Source organism: Chionomys nivalis, chromosome 18 (genome assembly GCF_950005125.1).
Source record: "Chionomys nivalis chromosome 18, mChiNiv1.1, whole genome shotgun sequence".
NCBI lineage: Eukaryota > Metazoa > Chordata > Mammalia > Rodentia > Cricetidae > Chionomys > Chionomys nivalis.
In genome coordinates, this window is record NC_080103.1 from 36,509,348 (window position 1) to 36,528,480 (window position 19,133).

Here is a 19,133-nt window from a genome sequence, read left to right on the forward strand (position 1 = left end):
ACAAGAATGGGGAAAAGAAAGTATGATGGATGAAATGAGAAATAAGAAAAAATAAAGGGGAACAGTTATGCAATAATCCATATATCCCTACATTCATTTAATAATTGTTACTACTTACTGAGTACCAAATCGGCTTATTAGCCATACTGTGAGTATACTGGGCTTACAATATTGGGCTTACATATCTGCTATCTATTACTAATGAGTATGCCATTTTCATGTAATAAATGTTAGTAGCCATAGTTGGAAAGAAGACAATGAAGATGGCCCAATGAACAAATAACAATATGGTTATTTCATACTCAAATGATTAATTCAAGAATTTTTTAAGTTTGAGTGAGCTTTGACTAGAGAGAATTCCAAGATCTCGGTTGTCTTTAAGATCTTACTGAAAGCATACAGAAAGTCTATAGCTATAAAGATGAAAATGATCATCAAATTTGGCAAGAAAACAAACCACATGGACAGAAAGGAATGAACTGGCTTCATCCAATTCCTATGCGCAGGGCCTTCAGTGTATTCCAGTGGAGGAGTCAGGATATACCCGATTCTCGTCGTGGCTGTGTGGTTGTAGTTCTTCATTACTTGTTGTGAGAAATTTATGTCTTCTGCCTCTACACCTCATTATACATATCTGGCTTCATTTTGTTATCCAGGAAAGAAAGGTCACATGAAACCAAAAGCAATCCTGAATATAGTAAACTATGTTATTTGGGTACAATTTATCCGTTTTCGCTTTGCTGTTTTCATGTCAGTGGGACTCCACTAGTACAGTTCAGTCAAGCAAGACACTTTCACAACTCTTAAATCCTCAATATGCTTTCATTTCTCTGCACAATTGATTCTTTTATAGTCTCCCTCTTTCTGGAAACCCTTATGTATATTAATTGCTTACATAATGTGTACTTTCCTTCTAATTCTCCAAACATTCTTCATAGGCATTTTACTATCTCCGTGTCCTCTAGAAACCTACACATCTTGATATAACTTTAAATGTTATTCAATTTTTTTTCTCATTAGACCAAAATACTATTACTCATTGTCCATTTCAGTTGACATTTCCACTATGCATTTGCTTACCTCCATGCTTGAAATCTAAACCAATCACAGCTGTGTGAGGTTCAGAACTGCTTAGTGAACTGACTACAAGACATTGACATGGTGATCACAGGTGGCTTAGGTCCACATATGTAAAATTGAGCTCACTTTTCTTAAAGGAAATGAATCTCATGCCCTGTGTTATTTTGTTCAGTAAACACTTTCAGCAAAAACCCGAGATGCAGCCTAGATTCGTCTTTCTTGGTCTGATTCTAAAACCAGGAGGGGTTGGAAATCTATTAATTTTAAATTTCCCACACCATTACCTCTGCTGAAGTTCTCTTTTAAGAACTTGTTTTCTCTTCTGGGATCACAGAGCTAGGCTCAAAATGTCTCTATGTATCAGACTTTGCCTTTTGTTGACTCAATCTTCAAATCTTTAGCAATTTCCTCAATTCATAATTCAAGGTATTGTATTAGTTCCATTTACTTTATGTGGTAGAAAATACTAGTGTCTTTAATAGTCTCCACGACTCAGAGCCTGTATATCCTTACAACTCCCATCTCTCTGGGTATTTTCTCTCATAGATCAATGCTACTAAATTTCTGGCATTTTTTAATTTGTCTAATTATTTTATAATTATGCATCTTTTGTGCTAAAAGCCAAAATGCCCCTACCTGACATACCCATCCCAAATCATTTAGGAAGAAATGCACTCATCTTCCAATTGATCGACTGTCCTTTTGTTTGGCTCTGTTTTTTGACTCTTCTGTCTTTTATATCTACTTTATACACAGGAATCTACATCTTTCATGACACAGCCATATGGAATATAGCTCTCTGCATGTGATAAATTGGAAATTACTTGCGGACAATATTTGTACATCTGTATTTACCAACAAATATCACTTTATAGTGATATACAGCCAGCATACAGTAAAGAATATGTATGAATAACTAACTCATTTTTTTCTTTTCACGCCATGATAGTGCCACACCTTACTCTATGTTACTCCAAAACTCCTCACCCCAGTGGGCCCCTAATCCTAAATGGTTTGGGCTCTCCCATCATTATATCTCTTATACATTTGGTCCACATTCCATCATATTTGTCCTTCTTAGCCACCCGTTCTTTTAGTTTTATCCTAGCAAACTCCAGTGTCTAGATTTAAACCTAAGCAGTTTCACACCTTATTTTTTCTAAACTGCAGAGTCCCTCAGTCTCTCAGAAGCCACAGAACAGACTTCCTACATCTACTTTGTACTTCTGTAGCTGTAGAGCCATTCAGAAAAAGTGTTCTCATTCTTATTCTGGAGGCAAGAATTATATTCCCTGACTTAGCCAATTTATTCTGAGTAATGTAGTTTATTAATTTCCATTAAACTGAATATAATTCACCACATGTAGGTGTCATATTATGAAACCACAGCCCTATTTATTTAAAAAAAATGTTATTTACTAAGCAATCGCCAAACCTCATGCCATGTTTAAAGTATTTTACTAGCAAAATAAAATTGCATGGACAGTGATAGTATCAATTAAGAGAAAGAAGGGGAATTATATTTAAGAAAATCAAAGTTTCTTGTGAAATCCTGGTCCTATTTGGCAGTGATTACTTAGTATTTTCACTTATAATTTCTTGTAGATAACAACCATACTTGAAACTAGACATGATGGTAGGCATTTGTGAAGCAAAATCAAGAGGATCACAAGTTTGAGGCCAGCCTTGAGTTACTGGGAAGATCTGGTTTCAAAAACAAGCATACAAACAAAAGCTCACACTTCAGGTGGATTAGTTTATTTGATGAGTGCATGGATGTCTGAGTTAATGCTAATGAGACTCTTTCCAACCTTTCTCCATTCCTGCAAGTCTTTCCCACCTGTCCCCATTCCCTCGCTCATTTGTGCCAGGAGGTGGGAGGAACAAGGACACAGTGGGAACATCACTCATGGCTGTACACATTGGCATAATTGCAGGCAGTGCGGCGTGCCCTCACTCTCATCTGCTCCTCCAGCTGGTGCAGGTACCTGATAGCTCTTTTGGCATGGGCGATCTCTGTGGTTGGCTTTAATTGTGTGACTATGAGAATGACCTTCATTTGCCCATAAGGTCCTTCACCTAACTTATGAACTGGAGTAATTTTCCACAAGCCTGGCCAAAGCATCTTTTTCATTCTCAGTGGAAGACTTATCCCCATGTTCCCTTTATGCTTCTGACCATCTATATCCACATTTCAGCTTGCTGAGACACTTTTTAAAAAGAATTATAAAAATATGTCTTCCCCATAGCTTCATGTAAAATAAAAATTTGATCATCATGCTTTATTCATTGAAAGATATTAACTTAAAATGTCAGTATTTCTATGAAGAGAGTAGATTCTAAGACTTCACTTAAGATATATTAACGTATTAAATTGTCTACTTTTGTAATCACTTAATAACCCCCTTATAATCTACTGAACAGTTTTACCAGTTACACATCTGTATTAAGTCTACCATCTTTTCTACAAGGAGGTGATCAGGCATTATTGTCAATATCTTCAAGGAAATCAAATAAATTACTATAAAATTCTTCAGTAATGTTAAAAGTAAGAAAGTGGAAAAGGAAGGATGGTAGAGATGGAAAGAAGAAGCAAGGGAAGAAAGTAAGCAGAAAGGAGGAGAAAGAAAAGAATAAGAAGAGAAAAATGTGTGGAGACATTCTCCATCATTCATCTTCCCTCTGCTCTTGGGGCTGAAGACAGAGCAGCTCTCCCGCGTTCAGGAATTAACAGGTTTAGTGACTTACTAGGCAACATATTTTCCACATTAAAAAAAAAAAACACGATAAGGTCTTTCTTCATAAATAACATCTTGCCTTAGGCAGCAGAGCATTTATGTTTTGATCTGAATCTCCATTCATGCCCTTAGCCCTGCTTCTTCTGTTCTACTTTCTCCATGGTTCCTCTCATCTGACACTACAATTCTCATAAATTTTGCTCAGAAACTCAGTAGACTCATGGCGCATGGCCAACCAAAGCGCATAAAACTTCTCTTTCTTACATGGTTTTCTTAAAGTCTTTCAAGCGCAGTGGTGGGTAGTGCACCAATCTCCTGTGAGCTCGATTAGGAAACAGACTGCTGCTTCCTGCTCCCAATATCCTTCCTGGGCTGCTCAGAAGTCCGCAAAGTGTATTATGGGCAGACATTCAAGTATCCATTCCTCAAGCTCCGTTAAAATAGGCAATAATTAATTTGTTTGAGTCATTTAGAGTATCAATTCACTTTGCTTGAAGGTTAATTCAAACTTGGAAATGAGTACTTTTTACTTTCTCTGACTGAAGGATTATTTTCTTAACAAAACAACAAAACCTGACAGGAATAACGAAGTCCTATTTCTCCAATTGTCTATTAACATTCTACTTTCTGTTCCCGGAAGCAGGCTCATGCAAGCTTCTGTCTTCTTGCTCTTGATATACCCAAAAGAGCTGGTAGTAACTTGACATTTTTCTCAGGGCAAATTCTATTAGGGGTTATATATCTGCTCTTGTGATTTAAAGAAATCATCAACTTTAAATAGCAGTTCTTTGCCATGTCCTCTAGTTTCTATGTTCAAACCACACGCATTTCACAACACAGCTTAGATATTAGCTGGTGCTCGGTATTTTAAACTTGAATTTTGAACCTGTTTTTTCAAGAAAGAAATAAACAAATGTCACTGTAGTTCTTTGTTAGTTTTTGATGGTGAAAATTTTGATGTAGCCAACCCCTCCTGAACCACTTTTCCTTTTAATGTCCCAGAACAGAAAATTTTACTCATATCTTTACTCTCATATATTAACCTCTGGCTTGTAAAACTCCCAATGCCCACGCGACAATCCTCCATGTGTGGTGTACCCTTTTCTGCCTACAACCTTCTGCATTTAGCATTTCTAATAGCATCACCATTAATTGACAGTTACAATCAAGTGGACTGATGTTTTTCAATATTATTTATCCCTCACTCTAAAATATCAAGCAACTATTTAAGATTACGGTTGAAATGTTTATCTGACAAAAAAAAAACTTATATGTTTGACATTCTAATACCAGTGCTTCAAAATGGGGCCTACTGAGAAGTATCATCATTGTAGATATTAAGATAACATCATCTTTTTGTGGTATTTCAGCTTTCTCATATCTTTGGTTTCTAGTACTGAGGACCTCTGAGTCTGTGAAGGTGTCACAGTGGGCTGTTGTTTTGGATCATTTCCTGTGTCTTGCTCATATATTTGACAAGATATGCCCCTGTCCCTTTCCCTGTACGTTAGTTTTTCCGTTGGTTTTATTTTATATGAATCTCTAAACGATTAATACTCGCTTGTATTTATGTTTCCTACCTTATTCGCCATTGGGTCACAGCCCTGCGATCACGTATACCTTCTCGGCAATGATAGTTAGAGATTCATTTTCTCCAGTCTCAGCTTCACACACAGTCACGGTTGTCTAGGTTTCTTTCCTGCTTACTCCCCTCCAGCTCACTCACCGTGAGCATTGCATCCAGCTTCTGATAATTGCATTCTAGAAGCCTGGACTTTTTCTTTTTAGTTTTCATGGACTCTGCCTATGAGAGCCTTGGAGTTTTATTTCTTTGCTTGCTTGTTCACCATTATTGTTTCTGTGTTTGTCTTCAGTGGTTGTGGGGTGTCTATTTGTGTGGAAGGGCGTATGCATGTGTTATACAGGTGTTCTCATTTGTGCTCTTGTGTGTGGAGGCAAGAGGTATAGTTTTCATTCAGTTCTCTTACTCTGTGAGACAGAGACTCTAGTTAACCTAGAACTTGTCTGTTCAGCAAGTGAACCCCAGAAGTCCTCCTGCGCTCAATTCCCCAAGGTGTCTGACTTGTACATACTCTGTAAGATTTTATGAGGGCTCTGAAGATCCAAGAATTCTTCTGTTCATAATCATGCAGCAAGTACTTTACTGACTAGCCCATCTTCCCAGGCCCAATAGCCTTTTTTTTTTAAATCAAATTAAGAAAATCTTTTTTTTCTAGAGCTCTTTCCTTTCTGTTTGCAAAGTAAAATCCTACTGCTCAGACTGACCAGTGTCTAAATTGATGTCTTCTCTACCCTTTCCAAACAATTCAGTCTAAATACAAAGTACATTCTCATAGTAAAATATATCCTGTTAAAATAAACCTTATCCAGTTACAGTTTTTGCTTACTCCCAATGTTCTTCATGAGAAGTTCGGTCTTCTATATCTCCAGGTCTCTCCGTTTTCTACCAGGACTCTCAAGCTTTCTTGGAGATATCGTCTCAATGCATTCCAGCGGTGGCACTTGTCCCCATGTAAACCAACAGGAAAGCAATAACTTCAGCAGTCACTCTGCTACAAGCAGTAATTAATTTTGCAGGATAGCAGTGTTTGCCTACTATGGCCTGTACATACATCTTTCACTGAATGTTTTCATCCACAGACATCAACTATCTCAACTTTTATCTCAGAAGCACTGATAGATTTTCTCAAATCTGCCAGTGAGAAAAAAAAATCTTATTTTCTTGCTCAGAGATGCAAAACACCATGAACTGGTGTGAAAAAGAAAAGGCTGGTCAGGCTTGTTGGTCCCAAGCTTTCTCTCTCCTTTCACATCTCCAACCAATTTTTCCAGGCCTTTTGATAGTTTTACTAACTTTTCACAGCCTAGATTTGCATATAATTTTCTTTGTTCTCTTATTTTTTCCAGGTTATTTATTAATTATTCAGGAATAAATCAACACCAATAGAGAATTGTCCCTCAACTGCGTCTTCTTTGCTTTCTTTCACTGCTATTGTTTCCTTTAAAATTCAAAATGTCCTAAGAGGTTGCCAGATAATTATCATTAATATCAATTTTCAATCACAAGCAGGTGTAAGCACAGATATAAAAGATATTACATATAATTGTTTTCTTTTGCTGCATCTCTTCTTTTGTAGTTCTTTAACCTTATCTAGAATTTTTTTGATCCTCCGGGTACCGTTATGAATAAATAAGTTAAATCAAGAAGCTTTGGCTTTGTCAGTTGAAGACAGTACTCATCTAAAGCACTCCTTGATATTCCGTTTTGGCAAAAAACTTCCAAGTAAATGATGATTTAATAATCTCTTCCCTGGATTCTGGAGCTGTACAAAAGGACATGTGGAGGAGACCAGAAAACTCATTATTCACTTTGACCTAAAGAATGATCCCTTGAATTCAAACAGTGAAAGGTTAATGGTACAATTCACTTGACTTCTTTGAATTTTAATTAACATTGCAAAATAGATTTCGAATTTCAGTAGGAACCTGAGATTTATGTATAGACTATAAGATATGTCATCAAAGCTAAATGACCTATATGCAATAAAGGAAAACTTGGAAAAAACTCTTTTATTTTTATCTATGTATGCCATTCTATGAACATTTCTGGCATTTTAAATCATATTCAGTTCTTTAAGAGAATAATGTCCACACAGTTTGTTGAGGAGTAAGATTCTCAGGATGATCCTGATAAGTATTCTCCAAACATGCAATGGAAGGAGCTGCATTTCAAACCTGTTGAGCATCCTTTATATGTTTATTTGATTTTTCCTTTGCTGTGCCTAATTTCCTCAGATATGAACCAGTCAAGTTAGCAATATTCTCTTTGACAAACTTTTCAGAAATTGAGCAAATTGTGTTTTTTTCTTTTATTATCTCTTTGACAATCACATTATTTATTATCGAATTCATAATATTTCAATAGGAAATAAATTGTAATGATACCAAACACCCAAAAATATTTCACTTACTCCACACCAGACTTTATTTTTTTTTATTTTTATTTATTTTTTATTTTTTATTTTTTTTTGGTTTTTCGAGACAGAGTTTCTCTGTGGCTTTGGAGCCTGTCCTGGAACTAGCTCTGTAGACCAGGCTGGTCTCGAACTCATAGAGATCTGCCTGCCTCTGCCTCCCGAGTGCTGGGATTAAAGGTGTGTGCCACATATCGATTCAATCACTCCTCATGGAAATCTTAAAATTAGGGACCATTGTCTCCTTTGTCATACAGGTAATGAAACTGAATCATATGTAGTCTAAGTAATTAACGTGAGGTTCGAAAGTGGACAGTGAACCAGAAACAACACATGCGCACAATTTCTTATAAATAAAATCAATTGTCACCTCAATTTACAAATAAATACTTTGAACATTTAATTAGTAAGACTTTATGTTAGATATTATAACATGAGGGGCCTGCTCATTGGGGTTTCTGTCCCACCTGGTACCCCACAGTTGTCAAGTCAGAAAGAAAATCGTACAGAGATCTCCATACGTTATAAAACTGATTGGCCCATTAACTCAGGCTACTTATTAGCTCTTGTAGCTTATATTAACACATTGTTCTTATCTTTCTTTCAGTACACATGTTCCTCAACCTCTCCTCCACTCTTCCATATCTATCAGAGTCAAACGCTTTCCATGGCTCAAGATTGAGGGTGTCTGTTATTGTTCCTGCTACCAAATATTTATATTGGATATATGAATTCATTCTGGTTTTACCCAAGGGTAGTTATAAGTTAGAGTTAACTAACTTTGATGGAAAAGTTTATTGCATGATTAGGTTTGTTTTTACTTGTAATTATAAACCTAAAAATTTTAGCATACTCCTGAATCATAATAGTTACACTGTGACAATGTGAATCTGCTTCCTACAACATACATGTTTTTAAAATATATAGTCCTTGTACTATCATGCAGATGTGTATTATGGTATAAAACACTTCAAATACGATGGTACTATTTATTTTTATAGTATTAGTTAGGCTGGCTATCAAGCAGCCAAACATAGAAACAACTACCAGCAGAAAGGAACTTAAGGAATCTGAGTTCAAAGCTTTAAAGCAGCAAGTAAAAGATTCATGAGTCACCAAGAGAAGACCTATATTCCGAATAGCAAAGAGGGTGGGGGGAGGGGCGGGAGAGAAAGGAAACCGTGATTTAGAAGAACAAAAAGACATTCTTACTGCGAAAAAAATTAGTAGCTGAACAGGATAGTATCTTCGATTTTATTGTGAACAAGTTCAATGCTAACTTATTTAGAAGAATCAGTTGCATGTTTTGTGTCTATTTTGCTTCTATTATTGACCATCTTAGAAACATAAAAATCCAATTCTTTTTTTTTTTACCTTGTTGATTTTTTTTTTTTTTTGACATTTTCCTTTTGGCAAAAAGGAATTTGTCTTCCTCTGTGGTTATTCTAATGAAATAAAAGCCAGGTAATTAAGGTAACTGTCTTCAACATGCTACACTTGGTACCAATATTGTTTGGTAATATTGAACATATCTCATGAGATCATGTGATAATTCCTAGGAGTTTTACTCAAATTGTCCTTTGTCCCTGCTGGGCATATGATCTAGAAAGAAAACAAAATATTTGGTGGTTTTGAATTTTGCCTTTGAAATATTATAAAATTTAAATCTTGTTATTGGTAAATTAATGCTAAGCTGTGGGGTCACTATCCTTTCTGACTTTCCAAAATTAGCTAAGTTAAAAATTGATATCCTTGCTCAACATTAAACTCACCTGGTAAATTGCAGCTGGAACTTTAGGACAAAAGCCCAGCTGGCAGCCACAACTGGCTAAGCTCAGCCAATGTCTCAATGCACCCAATTCAAGAGCAGAGAAAGTCAATTTAATCACTGTGCATTGGGAAGAGGAAGAGAAACAGGGGTCAAATGACCAAAATTGTATTTTTAGAACGCTGACAAAAACTTTAGGCTTAAACAGAGGAGCAACTGAAGCAGAGAGTCAAAAGACACACATAATTTAGTGGTCTTAGTCAAGGTGACATTTTTGGTAATTGTTTCAGATTTGGTTCTTCAAAATTAGGACCTTTTTGCTTGAGGGGACAAGTTGGTTCTCAGAAGAGGACAAATTGTGTTCTAGAGTGCTATCTTGACATCATACATAGTTGCTCTCCCATAGTGATAAAAGGGGGATGAAGTTCCTGGAATCCAATGCCTATAGGTTTAGGAGAATGACTGGAACCTTGGTGAACTCTGAAATAAGTTGACTGTAGGGTGCCTCCATTACTGTTGTCTTTCTGCCTTAACTGTTGAAGAGAAGTGAGATTGGTTAGGCAAGGTTGGCTTCACTGCTTCCTGCCTGGCTCTTCAGCTTTTTTCTCCATCAAAGACAATTCATCCTGCTTCCATAAAAAACATTTTCAGTTATACATAGTTTCTTATTTTCAATTTTATTGTATCTTATCTTCCCCATTTGCATCCAATAGGGTCAGAGACTCTTGTCCATAATACACATTGATCTATTTCAAGGTCCTAAATCTTAAGGTCTATCACAGTAGATGTCACAAGTAAGGAGCTATAGAATGCTTGTGTAACCAGATAAATATAGACAATTTTATAGGATCATTGATTCTGTGGATCATTGATAGTATTTTCTACTTAATTTTATATACAATGTATATTGTTCTGATTATTTCAAAATCCTAACAACCTCCCAGGCCTTCCATTTCTTTCATGTTGAGGACGAGATCTTCAGAGCACAGTAAACTGTCTCACGAAGAAGAAAACGATTACTTTAAATGAACTTTTCATTCCTAAAATATTTGTCATTCTTTCCATGCAAACTCAACTTTTCAGCCTATCTGCATACTTACCTTGTAAAATCAATCCTTTTCGGTATATACTCCTCAAAGTCCTGGTCTTCTCATTAATTTTAGGAAGATACCGACAAATCAAAATACTCAATGATTACATTAGATGATTTTTAAATGTTATTTTGTGAATTAAAGTGATCTGATAATAGTCAACAAAATTCCAAAGACTTTGAGAAACCTTCGTGACTTCCAGTGCAAGAAGTACCACTTTTCTCCCACTTGGCGACAAGTGCGATTGGTTTGGCTAATTGTTCACAATTTTCCTGGTGGTAATTTAGCAAATAATTGCCAGCACAGGCGCTGCTTCCAGCACTTGGGTTAATCAGTGAAGAAATCAAACCGAGACCTTACCCCTCCGGGGCTCTTATTTTCTAATTCAGTCATATTCCCGGCACTTTCCATTTGAGTGCCGGTAGGTTTGTTGTTGCTTTTTTTCCCCCTCTACCTTTAATCTAATGAACCATTAAAGGCAAGAAGACAGACTTTAAATGATAAATAAATGTGAATGCTGAACTCTGTCTCATGGAGACACTTCATCTCCTTAGGAGATGTTATCCCCTGGGTGAAAAGTTTGCTATCACTACATATTCAAGAGCTGGATGCTCCTTTTCTCCCTTACTACTTGTGTGACACTAAAATATGACTTCATTTTTCTATAGATCATTGTTCCTGTATGGGAAAAACATACTAGAAATTATAGTTCATAGATTTGAATAAAAATCATGGAAAGCACCACTTGCAGCATTAGCTATCAAATCCAAGTTGTTACTAATCTGTATAAAGCATAGATAAAAAAAGTTCCCAATATCTTCTATCAATAACACCAGTGAACAGAAAAGTTCATCTTTTATAATGAAAAAGTAATTATTAGTGGAGAAATATACCCAACATATAGGCAGCCTTTCTCATTACAGCTAATCTTCTAGTCCCTATCCTACAGCCATTGTTTGATCAACCCCAACTAGAGGAAATTTCCTCGTTGTGTAGCCATAAGCCCAGTGTGTCCTCCCTGTTCTCTTTGACTTGCATCTGACTGTTATGGGAAGGACAGGGGAGCAGCTGCTTCTGAATGCCACTCAGTCCTCAGCATATAGTACAGTGCCTGAGACATAACAGGGTCTCCATAAACTTCTTGTGGATCACAATGCAATCAGTGATTAATTTATAATTCAGTTCATGAAATCTATTTATATTTACAGCACAAAGTAAGTCATTTCTAAGCTTCTATTGGAATTAAGAAAGGAGATGAAAACCACATTTTGGGGAAATTTATTTAGGTGCAAAAGCAGACCTTCTGTTATGCTTAGTTTTTTATTTTCAATAAATTTGTTAGGTCTATAGCAATTTTTGTTGATTTGTTTGCTGTCTTTTGCTTTATCTTTCAGGGAATTGCCTTCATAGAAGCTATTGTTTCCAAGAATAACAACACGTGGTCCTCATCAACTGAGAAAAGTGAAGCTGGGTTTCTTAGAGAGAAAAGCCAGGCACTGTGATGAGGGGATGGGAACAGGCTGGAAGACAGAACACAGCTCCCATGATGCTACTCCGTCTGCCCTGTGTGGAGGCTTCTGAGCCTGGTCTTCTAAGATTACATCACTGAGCTCTCAAAATTCTCCTGCATTAGATCGTCAGTTATTGCCACCTTTTACAGAATGGGATTAAAAAAAGAAGCTCATTAGATGAAATGCAGAACACTCAGAAAGGGGCATGCAGCAGTGAGCGGCTGAGCTGGGTTTCCACCTCAGCGCTCTCTGTTGTCCTCATCCTCAACATAGGAACCTCTCATCCATGTGATGCTCAATGAGTAAACCCATGAAATAATCCAAATCCAAACAATTCATCACACATTTTAGAATTTATTTATTCCCGAATTTGCTAAGAAAAGATGTTTTCATGATTACAGCATAGTTTCAAGGAGCAGTTCTCTTCTTCAAAGAAGTGAGTGATATTGGAAGGCTGCCATCCTAGTAGTTCGGATGGGACAAATGGCCTTAAAAAGAAAGCATGATTCAGTAATCAGTGTTACTTAGAACTCTCGGACATTGAATCAAATAAAACAGCGTCTGCTGAAATGACTGTTCTCTGTAAATACTTGAGAAATGATTCTATTCTGTCTGCAATATCCTTCGAGCATATATAGAGCCAAGAACTGGTATATATAAACAAAGTAAATTTATATGTTCAGTGCTATAACTGACACACTAATAAAAATGCTAGATTAAGTTTAAAGCAGGAAAAGCTTCAAGCTATATATTATTTGTGAGGTGGTGTTAAAAGCATTAGGAAGCACAGGCTATTTAATTTTATAAAGCCTCTAGTGTTAAGGAGCTCACAATAACTTGCAAAATATAACTGTGAAGCTTAACAGCTTTAAGAATGTAGAGGAGGGACATTGCGCTAGGCTACCCCCATTATCTTAGGGAATAAATTGCAGTAAAAGCAGGTGACATTCCTACTCCACTTGTCTGCACAGCCAGGTGTGAAAAAGGATCGCTCACTTGCACAATCAACGATGCAATATGACACGCCTGTCAGTACACTATGACTTATTTCTTGCTGAAATGAGGTATTATAGAACAGAGGTTATGTGACAGCTAATAATCACCGATATTCTTGTAGACTTTGGAATCAATTAGGAGACAAACCTCTGGCATGTGTATAAGGGTCTTTCTACAGACAGATAATGGTTAGGGGAAGATCTACCCTTAATATGGTAGCACCATCCTACAATTGGAGTCCTGGGCAAAATAAAAAGCAGAAAGTAAGTTGGATACTAGCATTCTCCTCTCTTTATTTTCTTCTTGATACCTCAAACCAAGCTGTCCACATCACTTTGCCTTCCCCACCATGCTGAATGGAATTTCTCTCAACCATGAACCAAAAAACAAAACAAAACAACAACAACAACAAAAAAAAACACCTCTCTCCCCTAAGTTGTTTCTGTTCCAATAGTTGATTCAGGAACAAGAAAAGCAACTAATATATATATAGCTAAAAGTTTTAGTGACAGTGTTGAGGTGACCTTAAATATGTAGAAAAAGTAGGGGGGATTGTGAGAACGTTCTTTTTAAAATATTGCTGCTGTCATCCTTGCCATCACGTTTCTATTTTCTTGAAACTCTTTGTCTAGTCTAGAATCCTTACCACACTACTGCAAGTACATATTGACAAAAACGTCTTATATATAAGGTGTCAATCCAATAGTGGCAAGTGATTCTCTTGCTTTCAGTCATGGAGCCTGTCCTAAGTTCTTTCATTTAATTCTGTGTTCTTTCTCCAGCACCCTGCACTAAACAGCAGAGTCATCCATTGTAGAAGGAGCTGTGGGCCGGCCTGGGAGCTGCGGGCTATGTTCCTGCCACGCGGCTCCCAGCCACCAGCTAGCTTATGCCCCGAAATAACAACACACAAACTGTATTCTTTTAAACACTGCTTGGCCCATTATATCTAGCCTCTTCTCAGCTAACTCTCTCACCTGGACTAGCCCATTTCTAATAATGTGTGTAGCACCCCAAGGTGCGCTTACCGGGAAGATTCTAGCCTACGTCCATCCTGGGTCGGAGCTTCATCACATCTGCCCCAGAGAGGAGAGCTATCAAGTCTGAGCTCACTTCCTCTTCCTCCCTGCATTCTGTTCTGTTTACTCCACCCACCTGTGTTCTAACCTATGAGGGCCAAGCAGTTTCTTTATTTTTTAACCAATGACCTTCCTCCATCAATCCATCACCCTTCCCTCCTGCTCACCTGTCTCCTCGACTTTCACATACTACAACTGACTATAATCTTTGCTTTGCCCTACTCCACATTTTGTAAATCAACTGCCTACATTTGTGAAGAATGTCTGTATATATTGATGTTGTGTTGAGATTGATTTTCTTCAACAGCCTGAAGCCCAGGTGAGCTGTCTTTTTCATTTGTTGTATTCCAAATTTTAAAACAAAGTAAGGCACACAGATGAATTGTCAGTAATGATGACCTTTATTAATTTCAAATGAAGTAATTTTGTTTCTATAAAAGCAAAAGTATGAGTACCTTCTTTGAGCATTGCTATCCTAACCTCGCTTACCAGAACCCTAACTTCTTGCTAGTCAAGACTTAACTTTTAAGTATTCACTTAAAGGGATAGCTTCAGGCATCTCTGTACTGATATAAACTGACCTTGTACAGTTTCTGATTGTAGTTTCCATGGACAAATAAAAGGTTCAAAAAGAAAAAAAAAAAAAAGGAAAGAAAAGCCTGTCTCAGGGTTCTTGGAGAAGGTCGTTCCACACAGACATAACATGTCTGTTTGCCAATGTAGGTGGCTGAGATGACTATTTTTAGTACGGTGGTATCAACCCTTGGTTTGTCAGAGAGCTCTGAACAGGGTCGATGTCTAGTTAGTGTTTCTGACAGCAGCTCCATCCAGGTTACTGCTTCACAGTGCCCCCTGCCAGCAGCGTGACCATCTCTCTGCCAACCACAAGCTCAGCACAGCTGCCTCCTGGGGCTCCCAGCTGCTGCAAGACAACCCCTGCCAGTCACACCCTGGGGCTCTGCCAGCCTCACTGCAGTCCCAACCTGCCACATGGCTGCCACTGTACCCTGTGTGTTGGTCCCTCTGTCACTTGCAGAAAACATTCAGTGTATTGGCTAAAATTAACTTTTACACAGAACCTCTCTCCCTTGGGCTCAAGGTTTGGGATGTGCTTAAGAGTTCTTCATTTAGACAGTTTGCATATTTCATGCAGAAAGATTCCTTGTCTGGCAGGCTAAGATGCTTTCATAGCCAGAAGTTTGATTTAAATATGCCGGAGCATTATCTTGAACACAAACAGCTAAATCTGAGCTTCAGAATCCAGAGTCACACAAAGCACACAGACTTTTTCTCCTCATACACAGCAGAAAGTCAGCAAGAGAAAAATCAACGTGAGCATGGGGTCTCCAACTCTTCATCAAGGACCAACAAGTAATCTAAAAGGAAGTAAAAGATGCAGCTTCCAAGTACTAAGATGCCAACAGCAGAGGGAGAATGCTATGTGTGTTTATAGCAAATACACATGTCATATGCTTATATTTAGAGCAATAATTTAAAGAACTAGAAGAGGGCCTGGCATGATGGATGGCTCAGCAGCTAAAATCCCTTTCTGTGTAAACACAATGACCTGAGCTTGCTCCCTGGAATCCATAATAAATGGGATTGAACCACATCCTGAAAGATGTCTTTTGACCTCCAGATTCCTGCCCTGCTTGAGTTTCTGTCCTGACTTCCTCTAATGATGAACAGTAATACGGAAGCTTAAGTCAAATAAATCCTTGCCCCCCACCAAGTAGCTTTGGACATGATGTCTTATCAAAGCAATAGTAACCCTAAACAGGGCAGCCATGTTTTAATTGAATTATTTGCTTACTGCTATCTAGTTTCTTGAGTCTTAACATATTGTTAGTTATTAACCATCTATCAGATGTGTAGTTGGTAGAAATCTTTTCCCATTCTGTAGGCTGCTACTTTCTCTAAATTATGATCTGACTGGCTTTTCTTTTTTGAGCATCAGATAAATTTGTGTGACCTCAGCTGGGGTCCTAAATGCCAAAAGAGTTTGGAAAGTTACCAATGGACAACTGGCAGTTTGAAAAATTATCACTTGACTCTACCGTTTGTTCTTTTTAACCTATGTTTACATTAAAAAAATGAATTTCATATTTCTGGACTCTGCATGAACTCTGGCTCCTGTACATATTCTGTGGAAGTTATAATTTAGAGATACCAGACAAAACTCTTGTGTTAAGGCCAGCAAGAGAATCACACTTTCTGCCAAATGTTAGATGGTACAACGGAAATGTTGGTTGATACCACCACAAAACCCACAACTCCTACTGCCTTGGATCTTCACAGTGGCTGCTAGGACTGTCTACCTCCACAGGAGAGAGTGCAACAAGCCCAGCTCAGAGCTGAGCAACAAATGCTGCTTGCTCTTCCTGACGATCATTTAGAAAGATGAACACCCCAGCTCTACTTCCTCAGTCAGTATTTCCCTGCTTGCTTTTTCTGGGCAGGGCCTCCTCTCCCATTAAGTTCTTGTCCTATATATCCATAGGGGGAGAATAAAGTCACATCCTTGTCACCTCCTTCGCCCCTTCCTGAGTGAACATCGGGAGTGAAACAGTGGCGGAGGGGTTATAACAGACAATTGCTAAAACAGTGTCTGTGCTAAATCCAGAGTCTTCATTCAGCTAGCATTAGTTGGACCTGTACATACCCACTACCTACGAACATTTTTTCCTTACTCAGTGTCATTCTTCTCTGAAATATAACAGTTCAGAAAATTCCTCTCTCCCTTTGTGTCCTAAAGAAACTCCTGGTTTCCTTTGCTCTTAAAGCAGAAGCCCCAGTTTCAGTCCCTCTCTTACCCTTGGACAGATGAAAGAAAAATGATGAAATTCAACATGGTTAGTACATACCAAAAGATTAATTTACATGTGCTGAGATATCTACCAGTACCTGCATTTGAATCATTACACTTTCATTGAATATCTGTTCTGACTTTTGGTTCTCTCTGGATTCATGATCTACGAGTTGAAATTTCAAATTTCTAAAAGATTCAAAAAGGTAGTAAAATGACAACAAGGAATGAAGTATACAAACAGGGACCATGAGACCTGGATAACTAGTCTGCACGTAAGAAGCTGTTAGAAATTTGTTACCAGCCAGGCCAGGCATGGCAGGCAGTATATTCTTTTAATTCTAGCTTTCTAGCAATTTAGAGGCAGATCTCTGTGAGTTCAAGTCCAGCCCAGTGCACATACTGAGTTCCAGGCAAGGTAAGCTAGGGATACATAACAGGAACATGTCTTGGGAAAAAAAAAATGTGTTACCAATTTCCTTACACAAATTGAGGAGTTTAACCTCAATTCAGACAGTTAAAATTTCAAAAATACTTTTGAGAAACTACCAAAATTTCTAAACAGTGTGACAATTAAGCAAAAATATATGCATGAGATTTAGGGATTAGAATTTTTAAAAGCTGGTGAAAGGTAATAAGGAAAAAGAGAATAAATAGTCTCAACACAGGCTAAGCTAAGCCATTTATCCTCGAGGCCTCAGTATGTTCAGTTTCTGGAAAACGATGGTTCTGTTGTTCTTTTCCTCCCATGCTGTATTTTATGGAATAACTTGTCCAGATCAGGAAGGCACAGTGTGGAAGGAACATCAGGAAACCAGGAGAGATCCATTTGTTCTGTTTTGTGATCTAAACAGAGGAAGCGGCAGCAAATGTTTTTCATTGGAGTCAAGTGATTTCTCATCACACTCTTGTCTTCAGTGCCTCTGAAGTTTCTGTGTTCTGCTCACACAAGCTACTGTGCACTCTGGGAAAGCGCCACTACCCGGCACGTTTTATGTTTTATTATGAGATTACAGCTCAGCTCAGCTAATCTCTCAGATTTAAGTATACTTTTCTTAAATGGTGGAATGTCAAAAAAAAATCTGAAATTGAAAACTTGTATGATATGAGAAGTCAATCATACCTACAAAGGCTGGGCCCTACCTGATGATATTTACAGTTTACAAATAAAACTTATAAGAATGTCATCAGATCTATTATGTTGCTAATATTCAAAAGGACATGTGAAATATTTCACATGTCCATTCAAGGTCGTCTGATCTGGAAGTTTATAAGAGTTTGGTTCCAGGTATTTCAACAACATTTTTAGGAAAATACAAAAAGTGAAATATAGAGGTTAGAAATACTAAGCTTGAGACATTATGCTGTACCTGAATTGCATTTTTGGAAGCAGATCAAACATTCTGATGTATAAATATATTTGATGACATTTTTAATATTTTTTTCTCAAGAGAAAATGAGCTTTTTGTTTTAACCCTTGTTGTTCCACTCCATCCACACAATGTAAGCACCTCTATTCATATTCTTGATATTTAGTTTTAATTCTTACAGGAGATTTTAAAACACAAGACTCTCAGAAATCGCATGCATAAGTGAACTGCACATAAACCAACCGGATGAAATTGAGCTCCATGTATGTTTTCCAAGTGATTTTATCTCACATTTGGAATTCATTTAAGGAAGCAGTTTCCATTTACTCAGAGAAGACCTTGAAAGGCATGAAAAAAAAAAAAACCTCTAGAACAGACTAAATGAACAGCATTTTCTCTGCCCACACCCAGTAAAAGCTAGGAAAGGCCTGAAACCTTACTCTGGTGGAGTAGAGAGGAGCACTCAGACCATGGGGTTTATGAATGATTAATAAGCTTTTATAGGAATAATTAAAACCCCTGTTCAAGGTGAGGGGGAAGAACAATCTCCATTATGACATTCCCTGTCACCTTGTACCATGGCCATTATAGTATCTGATTTGTTCTACTTTGTTTCAAAGCTTCATCTCTTTTAATGAACTTACTTTTAAACTCATTTTTTTTTTTACTTTTTATTAAGTAAACTCATAAAACATTTGG